This window comes from Balaenoptera physalus (genome assembly GCF_965194825.1).
Source record: "Balaenoptera physalus genome assembly, chromosome: 2".
Taxonomy (NCBI): domain Eukaryota; kingdom Metazoa; phylum Chordata; class Mammalia; order Artiodactyla; family Balaenopteridae; genus Balaenoptera; species Balaenoptera physalus.
The window spans coordinates 79098704-79110934 of NC_138883.1; the positions used below are offsets into that span (position 1 = coordinate 79098704).

The window sequence follows — 12231 nt, forward strand, 5'->3', positions numbered from 1 at the left end:
GATTTGCACAGGGACTTAGTAATAGGTACGATATGAATAATAGAAAATGTGAGACAGGATAGAACATTGTAGGGAGATATGGTAGTAGTGACAAGGAAAAATAAAGGAATGGCTTGGCATACGTTTGGGTTAGTATCTTACCTCTGCAACTTACTAGTGTGTGTCCTTAAAAGTTATTTAACCTTCTTAAACCTTATTTTCCTCATCTTTAAAATAAGGATATAATCAATCATTCATTTATTCAATGACATATCATGTACCAAGCACAAAGGAGTCACTTCTAAGTACATACAAATGAAAGTGAGGCCCTTGATTTCAATGAAGTTTTCAGCTCAACATACAAAGAAGTACAATATGATAAGAGAAGTTATGTACAGGGAAGGAGAGAGAAGCAGGAATATCTAAATCTTCCTGGAGGCTTCAGGTGGAACTGGTTTTTGGGTCGAGGTTTTAATGATCCACACACCCATCCATCCTACATATATTTTATGAAGCACGTGCTGTGTGCCAAGCCCGGTTCTAGGTAATGGAGATAGTAGTGGACAAATTAAAAAGTCAAAAATCCCTGTCTACTTAGAGATTATGTTTATAGTTGATGTTTTATATATGCCTACTGAGGGTGACAGACAATAAGTTAAATAAGTAAAGTATATAATATGTTAGATATTGAAAGAACTGAGGAGAGAAGATAAGTATAGAAGAGGGCTATGAAAATTTGGGGGAGAGGACTTGTTGGCATTCTAGTAGATGGCCAGGGGTGACCTTTCAGAGAAGTTCTGTGGTTTTTGAGTTGAGGCCTGATAGAAAGAGGAAACCATGCTCATGCTCCATGTTTAGAGAACCCACTGCTCACCAGGCACTTTGCAAGAAGCTGGGAAAGGCCTTAAATGCTTTGCAAAGGTTTTTATCTTCTTCTTTTTTTTGTTGTTGTTATAAATTTATTTATTTTATTTATTTATTTTTGGCTGTGTTGGGTCTTTGCTGCTGTGCGTGGGCTTTCTCTAGTTGCGGCGAGCGGGGGCTACTCTTCGTTGCAGTGTGTGAGCTTCTCATTGTGGTGGCTTCTCATTGCGGAGCACGGGCTCTAGGCGCGCAGGCTTCAGTAGTTGCGGTGCGCGGGCTCAGTAGTTGTGGCTCACTGGCTTAGTTGCTCCACGGCATGTGGGATCTTCCCAGACCAGGGATCAAACCCGTGTCCCCTGCATTGGCAGGCGGACTCTCAACCACTGCGCCACCAGGGAAGCCCCTCTTCTTCTTTTTTTTTAATCCAGTAGGCAATGGGAAATTATCGAAGAATCTTGATCATAGGTAGGGCATGCTTAGATTTGTGTCTTAGAAAACTCACTCAGAAGTTATATGGATAATGAAATGGAGGAGGCAAAATTAGAATAGCCATGCTGTCATCTGGGGGCTTCCTCCTCCTTGAATACCTGGTTAACTTGGGTGAAAATCTAATTCTGTGGCATGTGACAGTCTTCATGATACCTGTGAGTTCTCACAGCTTGCTCCTAGTGTGTGTCTGTCCTCTGTAGTCCTTAACCTTTAGGGCTATCTCCTTTTTAGCAAACCATTGAATATAGAACTTATTCATCAAGTTCTAGAAAAACACTCACTCATAGTTGTGTGTGTGTGTGTGTGTGTGTGTGTGTGTGTGTGTCTAAATACTTTACTGAAGATTTAGGAGTCACTATGGGATGGGGCTTCAACTGAAAGTATGTGGGACCTTGGGAGCAAGTCAACCAGTACCAAGCGCATTCAACATAATTGCATTTGAAAGTTCACACTTTCAGCATCTGTCATGCCTTCTGGAATATTTTAAAGACAGAAATTTTGAAACTGAGTTTTTTTTTTTAATTTAAGTAGAGTTGATTTACAATATTATATTAGTTTCAGGTGTATAGCGTGGTGATTCAGTATTTTTTACAGATTATACTCCATTAAAAGTTATTATGAGATAATGGCTAGAATTCCCTGTGCTATACATATATTCTTGTTGCTTATCTATTTTATACATAGTAGTTTGTATCTCTTAATCCTATACCCCTAGTTTGCCCCTCCCTTCTTCTTCTCCCCTTTTGTAACCACTAGTTTGTTTTCTATATCTGTGAGTCTATTTCTGTTTTGCATATATGTTCATTTGTATTATTTCCTAGATTCCACATATAAGTGACTTCATACAGTATTTGTCTTTCTCCGTCTGAGTTATTTCAGTAAGCATAATATTCTCTAGGTCCATCCATGTTGCTGCAAATGGTGGAATTTCATTCTTTTTATGGCTGAGTAGTATTCCATTGTGTGTACATATGTGTGTGTGTGTATATATATGTGTATGTGTATATATTTTATATATATATATGCCACATCTTCTTTATTCATTTATCTTTTCATGGCACTTGGGTTGCTTCCATGTCTTGGCTATTGTAAATAGTGCTGCTATGATCATTGGGGTGTATGTATCTTTTCGAAGTATGGTTTTCTCTGGATATATGCCCAGGAGTGGGATTGCTGGATCATATGGTAGTTCTATTTTTAGTTTTTTAAGGAACCTCCATACTGTTCTCCATAGTGGCTATACCAATTTACATTCCCACCAACAGTGTAAGAGGGTTCCCTTTTCTCCACACCTTCTCCAGCATTTACTGTTTGTACACTTTTTGGTGATGGCTGCTTGTTTTTATCCAATGACAGACAGAATCTCAATCTTAATTTCAGTCCCTCCCTCTCTCTCTGTTCTCTTGTGGTTACTCTCTTGCTTTCTTTTAATTAGCTATTAGAAAACCTTGAATTTGAACCTTGTTTTTCCTGTAGGTAGAATGTGTTACCCAGGGTTTTCAGAACCTTAACTGGATAGCATGGTGAATATTTGTTTGAAGACATTTTTGCAACCCAATTGTCCTCCTGTCATACATTTGATTCTTGTGCCTGTCTCCTTGACTTTGATGTGTATGCCATGACCAAGCTTGTATCTCAGTCACTATCTTGGACTTTTAAGGGTAAGTCTAGTCAATTCTCAAAGCTTTTCTTTTTTTTTGAATTTGCGTTGCAGTTAGTTCAGGTGTTGGTTTTATTTGCCTTTATAGTTCTTCTCAGAAATTTTAAATCATTAAGCTCTATAAAATTTATGTGGTCAAGGACATGATCTGTCTTGGTCACCTCTGCATCCTCAGAGTCCAAAGCAGTACCAGGCATGTAACAGATGCACAGCAGATATTTGTTAATGAATGAATGCATGCCCGAATATTTACACAAAACTTTGGTGGGTTTTCTTAATTTTGTATTGGACATTAAAAATTATTTCACTTTAAATTTATGTTCTCTAAGAAAAAGCCAGAAATTGCATTTTTAAAGAAGATATTTGATTATACACAATTCTTCTTCTTTTGCTTTTATATAAAAAAATAAAAATACCAAGTACCTTCTTTATTTCTTTTAAAAACTGAAATTCTGTATCCCCCAAGAATCTCTCTCTAAGCTTTTTTTCTATTTTAAATATAGTAGGGTGTATATGTCAGTCCCAATTTCCCAATTTATTCCCTCCCTTCCCCCCCAGTAACCATAGGTTTGTTTTCTACATCTGTAACTCTATTTCTTTTTTGTAAATAAATTCATTTGTACCATTTTTTAAGATTCCATGTATAAATAGCATATGATGTTTGTCTTTCTCTGTCTGACTTACTTCACTCAGTATGACAATCTCTCGGTCCATCCATGTTGCTGCAAAGGGCGTTATTTCATTCTTTTTTATGGCTGAGTAATATTCCATTGTATATATATACCACATCTTCTTTATCCACTCCTCTGTTGATGGGCATTTAGGTTGTTTCCATGTCTTGGCTATTGTAAATAGTGCTGCAATGAACATTGGGGTGCATGTATCTTTTTGAATTATGGTTTTCTCCAGATATATACCCAGGAGTGGAATTGCTGAATCATATGCTAATTCTCTTTTTTTAGTCTTTTGAGGAGCCTCCATACTGTTTTCCATAATGGTTGCACCAATTTACATTCCCACCAACAGTGTAGGAGGGTTCCCTTTTCTCCACATCCTCTCCAACATTTATTATTTGTAGACTTTTTGATGATAGCCATTCTGACAGGTGTGAAGTGATATCTCATTGTTGCTTTGATTTGCATTTTTCTAATAATCAGTGATGTTGAGCATCTTTACATGTCATTATTAGCCATCTGTATGTCTTCTTCAGAAAAATGTCTATTCAGATCTTCTGCCCATTTGTTGACTGGGTTGTTTGTTTTTTTGATATTGAGTAGTATGAGCTGTTAATATATTTAGGATATTAACCCATTGTCAGTCATATTATTTGCAAATATTATTCCCATTGAGTTTTTTTTTAATTTATTTACTTTATTTTTGGCTGCGTTGGGTCTTCCTTGCTGTGTGCGGGCTTTCTCTAGTTGCAGCGAGCGGGGGCTAATCTTCGTTGCGGTGCGCAGGCTTCTCATTGTGGTGGCTTCTCTTGTTGCAGAGCACGAGCTCTAGGCACACGGGCTTCAGTAGTTGTGGCACGTGGGCTCAGTAGTTGTGGCACATGGGCTTAGTCGCCCCGTGGCATATGGGGTCTTCCCGGACCAGGGCTCGAACCTGCATTGGCAGGCAGATTCTTAACCACTGCGCTACCAGGGAAGCCCCCACATTGAGCTTTAATGCTTGTTAAAGCCTGTTCCTGCCCCCCAGTGATTGGCCTAGCAGAGAGCTTACACCTGCTGTTTTCATTCCACCTCTTATCTTTCCTCTCTCCTCTTCCTCCTCCTTCTGTGGAGCAACCAATAAAACCATCTGGTCACCTGCAACTAATCCACCAAAATCTGTATCCCTCAGGTGTCAGTTTCTACTCCCAATTATCAAAGAATTTTTTTTATTATTGAAGTACAGTTGACTTACAATATTTTATTAGTTTCAGGTATATAGCATAATAATTTGATATTTTTATAGATTATACTCCATACACAGTTATTATAAAATATTGACTATATTCCCTATGCTGTATATTACATCCTTGCAACTTACTTATTTTACACCTAGTAGTTTGTACCTCTTATCCCCTTCATCTGTTTTGCCCCTCTTCCCACCACTGCCACCTCTGGTAATGACTAGTTTGTTCTCTGTATCTGTGAGTCTGCTTCTGTTTTGTTATAATTGTTTGTTTGTTTTATTTTTTAGATTCCACATATAAATGAAAACATACAGTATTTGTATACTCTAGGTCCATCCATGTTGTCACAGATGGCAAAATTTCTTTCTTTTATGGCTGGGTAATATTCCATTGTATACATATACCACATCTTCTTTATCCATTCATCTATTGGTGGACACTTGGGTTGCTTCCATATCTTGGCTATAGTAAATAATGCTGCTATGAACATTGGGTGCATACATCTTTTTGAATTCGTGTTTTTCAAAGGATTTTTCTAACAAAGACCGCTCTCCCTTTCTAAGGGGACTGTTGGTGAATAAAATCTCTTTCTCATCATATATTTCTAAGAGGATTTTTGGTGAAGAAAATCTTCTCCTCATCATCATGTATTTCCTTGAGAAAAATATTTGCCGTCTCTGTATATTTTGCTACATGGCTTCTGAGGGAAGGGTGGCAGTGGCTGGGGTTGGGGAGTGGTCATTTGGGATCAGAACGTAAAATGTAGTACAGCTGTATTTTACTTAAAGTAGTTGGACCACCTCCAACTCACAGGCTAGTATCAATCTCCTAAAGCGTTGCTGGAAATTTTCTCAAAAGCTCCATTGGAGATAATGCCTATTGGATCTCTGGGTCTAGTTAGGTAGCACCATCCTACCCCACTCTCTACGTGTTGGTTCAAATTCAGTAGCACTGGGGTTCTAGAGTTACCCTAAAAGCAGGCAGGATTCCCAATATAGGACTTTGACCACATTTGTTCATCCTTAAGTCAGGGCTGACCACTGGACCATCACTGACTATGGAGACCCCTCCAACTATTATAATACCAGGGTCTAGGCTAACCAAGGAGGGAGGGCAGAGCTATGGTATCTACCAAGCTTTTCTGTTTATGGTGTCAGGAGAGCTTGATGCTATGACCTTTCTCCTGTTTCTGGATCTTAATTTCTGGAGAACTGTTCTTCTCACAAGCACATTCCACCAAAAAATACCCATCTTCACAAGAGTGGGAACATATGGAGGTATTTCTCTTCGTAGCCTCCACCCCTAAGTGGTGCTGTGGATGTTAAAACTGTCGCCAGCGGCTGCTAGATTCCAGGGGCAAATATGTAAGATATTACTGATCTCTTGTTTAGGACTGGCTTCCTAGCTAGGTAAAAATTCAGTAGTCATGGTTCATGTTTAAGGCCCAGGGATTTTTCTAGCATGTTCTCTGATCCAAAGTAAGGAAGTCACTTACCCCGTAGCGAGGGGGCTTTGGTGTTAGAAATCTGAACTTGAGTGACTGAGCTCCACCCTCTGCTCGGCTGGATTTGTACCCTTATTTCTAACCCTGAACAGTTCCCTGTCTTCCTCCCCTTGAATGACTTCTTTAAGAGCAAGGAGTGGGAAGGATAACTCACATTTTCACAGGAAGTTCTGAGCTTCTCCTGTGATGTTTTGCTTTAAAATCCTCCTACAGCAACTTTCTTCAACAAGCCTGAGTTTTCCAAACTGCTTTCTAATAGCAACGTGGAATGCTTTGTGGCAAAAGCTGCTTAAGTTTTAACACAAGCGCAAAGGTCATTTCTCCTTCCAGCTGTTACATTGTCAAAAATCTGACTTACAAATCCAGGCAGTTTACCACATGTTCAAGTATTGTTAAGCAGTCAGCTACCCATACCCCAAGGGATGCATTGGAAGCTTTGTGATCACATAAATTCCTAATTCTGGATCCTGCAAACTTTAATTATTGTCCACATCCCAACTGTCATTTCTCTAATTGTTCAGGGAATGTAAAAATCCTCCTTTCTGCATTACCTGAAAATGTCTAAGTTTCTTGTGGCATGTAGCATTTACTAGGGGTCCTGATAGTCAGTCCCAAGTTCAGATCTCTGAAGGATCCTGTCCCAGTAGAAGAAGCAGGAATAGTAGGAATCTTTCCTTAGACCTGTAATGAGTTGCATTGTGTCCCCTAAAAAGACATGTTCAAGTCCTAACCCCAGGAACTGTGAATGGGACTTTATTTGGAAATAGGGTCTCTCCAGATATAATGAATTATTTTGATATGAAATCATCCTGGGTTTAAGGTAAACCCTAAATCCAGTGATGATTAGCCTTTTAAGAAAAGGACACAGAGAGACACATAGACACACAGTAGAAGGCCGTGTGAAGATGGAGACGGTAAAGACCTCCATGTGTTTAAGGAACAAGTAGAAGACTCAGGAATGGTGCTCAAGGAGGAAGTGGTACAAAATGAATGAGCTCAGAGAATGGTAGGGGTGAGATCCTGTGCAGCCTTGTAAACTATGGTAAAGAGTTTGGATTTTATTCTAGATGTAGGGGAGAGCATTTGCAAGGCTTTAAGAAGAAAAACTGGTCTGATTTGAATTTTTAAGTGATATCTATTGCTGCTATGTTGTAGTTAAGTGAAGGGTTGGGGAGGATTTGTATGGTGTCAATTTAGCTAAACCTGAGTTATGTTTTCCAAAATTCCCTTCCCTGCATGGCTCAGGGGTAGTGAGCCTCACAAGGAGCATTTTGTACGCTATTTGGAAGGCAGAAAGGAAGCAGTAGCCTACTGCTTTTAACACTTGGAAGGTCAGAGCAGGGCACAAGACCCCACTGCAATGCACCCACATTGCTGTAATCTGCTTGCTCACCTTACTGGCCTGGGACAACATCTGGCCCACAAGTCCTGCCAGATTTTCTCCTTCAGCCTCGCTCCGCCCTGGGCCAGGATCATATTTAGCTCCATGACTAAGGGCATCAGCTTCTCCAGCAAGACACATACTCTCATCAAAGTTGGAGGCTCAGAGGTTGTGAGAGAATGACAGTAATTCCGAGTCTATCTTTGTAGGTTCAAGTCTGTTCTCACAGGTTCCAGTTGATCCTCACATCTCCCTCTTTATATTCATCATCCCTTTAAGTGCCAGAGCCTGGGGCTGGCACGTGCACTGTTTAATCAGCTTCCACAGTTGTAAGGTCAAAGCCCTATAACAAATTCATATACATATGTATGTGTGTATATGTGTGTATATATATATATATATATGTGTGTGTGTGTGTGTGTGTGTATTTTATATATTTATATAAATTTTGTAGTTTTTATACTTATGTAAAAAGATTATAGTATATTTATGTAAATATATTTAGTTATAAAATATATATATATTATATATTTAAATATACTGTATTTGAAATATGTTTTATTTTATTTAAATATTTATTACATATAAAAATATTTTTTATATATTATATATTTGTTTTATATATGCATGTGTGTGTGTGTGTGTGTATATGTGCATCTATCCTTATGGTTCTGCTTCTCTGATTGAACACCACTGAAGCAGGGGCAAAAGTGAAAGCGGGTGCACTTGTTAAGTGGCCAATACCATTTAGTCCAGAACCAGAGATACAGAGATATTGTTATGGAGATGGAGAGAGGTGTACCAATTTAAGAATTGTTTTGGGTGTTGTATTAGGGTTCTTTAGAAAAACAGAACTGATTGGATGTATATAGAGAGAGAGAAAAGAAAGAAATTTATTATAAGGAATTGGCTCATGTAATTATGGAGGCTGAGAAGTCGCAAGATCTGCAGTCAGCAAGCTGGAGACCCAGGAGAGCTGATGGTGCAGTTCTAGTTTGAGCCTGAAGGCCTGAAAACGAGGAGAGCTGATAGTGTAAATTCCAGTATGAAAGCTGGCGGACTCAAGACCCGAGAAGAGCCAATGTTTCAGTTTGAGTCTAAAGGCAAGAAAACACTGATGTATCACCTCAAATAGTCAGACAGAAGGAGTTCCCTATTACTCTTTTTAGTTCTGTTCAGCCCCTCAACTGATTGGATGAGGCCCACCAGCATTAGGGAGGGCAGTCTGTTTTACTCAGTCTGCTGATTCAAATGTTAATCTCATCCAGAAGCACCCTCACAGACATACCCAGATAATGTTTAACCAAAGTCTGAGTACCCTGTGGCCCAGTCAAATAGACACATAAACTTAACTATCACAGAGGTAGAACTTACAAAATGTATGGATCTATATTGGATGCAGGTCTGGCTTCATGTACAGTTGTACCAGGCCCCATACTTAGAAGGACTCCACAGTTGGTTTAATGCTTTGCTGTTGCTGTCTTGAAATTCTTGATAATTTTTCAACAAGAGGCCCTGCATTTCCATTTTTCCCTGGGCCCCACATATTGTGTAGCTGGTCCTGATGGATGTGAGGAGTGAGGGGAATAAAAGGCTTAAGGATTACACTTGGGTTTTTTGGATTAAATGACTAGGTGGATGGTAGTGCATTGGAGGTGGAAACTGACAGAGAGTGCAAGAATTTTGATTTGAACATGTTAATGTAGAGCTGCCTCTTAGACATTGTGGTAAGATATTTGTTGACTGCTTCCCCAGCATTCATTTCCCTCTTCCTGATTCCTGGCTAGACCTTGTTTCTCAGCCTTGTGGTTAGGGTTTGATTGGCTCTAGTTCCAGCCATCCACACGCTGTCCTGGCATGGCAGTCTCTGCCATATAGGGGCAAAGTAATCAACTAAGCTATATAAACTACTGGTGCTCTTTGTAATTCCCTTTAACTGTAGACTAAAGAAGAAGGAGAAGACTGATTATTTGAGAAGGAGAGGCAAAGGCTGCAGAAATCAAGCCTAAAGTTTTCTCAATTTCAGGTCATGTATAATTGTGGGAAAAACTCCTTGTTTTCCACAATATCTGTCTTTGCCATCTTCCTCCTTTGTTAGCTGGGCTCCTGTTAAAAAGACTACATTTCCTTACCTTCCATGCAGCTAAGCATAGCCTTGTGATGATATTCTGTTTAATGGGCTGTAGGGGACATTGTGTGTGTAATTCCTCCTCGCTTCTTCCTTCCAACTGTCTAGAATTTATATGCATTGACAGGAATCTCAGTAGTAGGTAGCAGAAAAGAACCCTGGTCCTTTGACATCCTGAAGCCATGCCAGTTCTGGACTTCCTACTTCTTGTCTGTTACAAGAGAGCTAAAACTATCTTATTTAAGATAAGATTACTATCCACCACTATTTTCAATTTCTGTCACATGTAGCCTGTGTTAATCCTAAATGATACAGTGTCCATATAATTAACTCCTTTTCTTTCAAGGGCACCTAAATGAATGCTGGCTTGATGCAAACAAGAGTCTCATTAGAACAATTTTTTTTTCTTAGTCAGACCTTGTGTATATTTTCTACATACACACCAAAAAAAAAAAAAAAAAGAAAGAAAAAAATCCTTTTACCCAATCCATATTTTGCTTTGCCTTTTAAGTCGTAGAAGAATTATAGATACTTTACTAGGATCTATTATTAAAAGCACTGCTACTTTCTCTAGGGAAGCAACAATTGATCCACATTTTCCTGGCACTAGCTCACAATTCATAAACCCTGGTTTAAAATTAACGCAAATCATTAAACAACACAGAAAACAATTCTTTTAAAATTACACAGTAAAAGCTGCCTTCTGAGAGACTGGAAAAATTGAGTTTACATATAATCTCAGATAAGGTGACCAAATATTCAAAATTGGCTAAGACAGCCTCAACTCCCAGATTGCCCGCTGTTCTGGTTTCTGTCTCAGCACACGTCTTGTGGTTCTAGCCAGATGTCATCCAGCTTTAGGACAGGAATTCCTCCCCCTGCTCAGGAGAGCAAATAACTGAAAATGGGGGGAAACAACCTGAAAGTATAAATGGCAAAAAAACTAAAGCATGGTTACAATATTTTGGTTCTTTGTTTGACAAAGTGTGGAAGCATTTGTCCGTGAATACTGTTTAGTTTGGTGTCTTTCACACTGTGTATTGCACGACACATTTCTAGGGTGTGATTGATATTTTTTAAAAGTGATATTGACTACAATAGGCTAGAAAATGCCAGAGTGCATTGCACATACTAAGGATGAGTATTTTTCAGAAATTTCTGTTTGTGCTTTGTCTGTGAGTCTTTGGTACAAGAGGGTGAATAAATGAGATTTAAAACCACCAAATTTTAGTTATTATGACTGCACTCCCCAATGTTTCTTGAATCATACAGCAATATTAAGAAATGTTAAGCCTTCCATTCATCGTATATTTAATCTGTGTAACAGTAACAGTACTTGTGAGTCCATCACTTCCTTGGGTGGGGTTTTCCCTTCAAGTCCCAGACTCACATAAGTTTTCCAAGGCTGTTCCAGGGACTTTACAAGTGTCCAGGGCTATTGGATGAGGTGCTGTCTACAGGGGATTGGTCAGTGGATAGTTCACTGTTGAAGTTCACTGGAAGTTCACTTGGTGTTTAAAGACTAAATTGAAGTTAGCCAATTGGACAAGGAGAGAATGGCATTCCAGGTAGAAGGAGCAGTATATATTAAACAGAAGAAAGAAATAGTAGATTGTATGGTTCACAGTATCTTACATGTAATTTTGAAATCCAAGAAGTTCTAAAAGCTGAAAGCTTTTCCTTAATCCATTAGGCAGGAAAACCTGACTCAATCTTAACTCATTGGTGTGCTGCATTTGTCAGGGACCCATCAGGAAACAGATGGTATTCTCAAATTGGGGTCGTTGAAAGAGGATTTAATAAAGAGACTCCTTCAAAGGTGTGGAGGGAGTGCTGGCACAGGGATAGGAATGTGATAGTGGGACAGGAGAGCTGTGATCCCGAGACACACGTCCCTAGGAGACGAGAGGAGAGAGTGGTTCTTGGAGGCCAGAAGGAAGGAGTCATGGGAAGAAGACTGCCTAAAGAGCAACTGCCTCCAGATGACTGTCTGTCAGGAGAGGGAAACACCCCAGACTCCTGGATAGCCTGCTGGGCTCCCCATTGGCTGTATCCCATTAGAAACCTGGGGGCAGTGGAGTGTGGGGCTGAAGCGCAGATAGGTCAGTTTCCCAGGCACAGAGCAGGTGCAAAAGGGCGGATTACAGATCTGGAGGAGCCAAGGGAAGTGGCTCAGTGGCAAAACCAGACCCCAACTGACTGAGGCCATTTGTGACCTTATTACACTTAATGTGAATATTCTAGGTTTGCTGCAGAAACATTTATGCGTTTGATACGAGTTGATGCCTTAGACCATCTGGGGTGTTATGTAACATATATACATAGA

At 39.5% G+C, this 12231-nt stretch overlaps 1 long non-coding RNA gene across 3 annotated transcripts in view; it reads left to right on the forward strand.

The window, feature by feature from the left end:
- Positions 1-12231, forward strand: part of LOC309656287 — a 149360-nt gene that overhangs the window by 1676 nt on the left and 135453 nt on the right. The gene's annotated exons all lie outside the window — the stretch shown is intronic.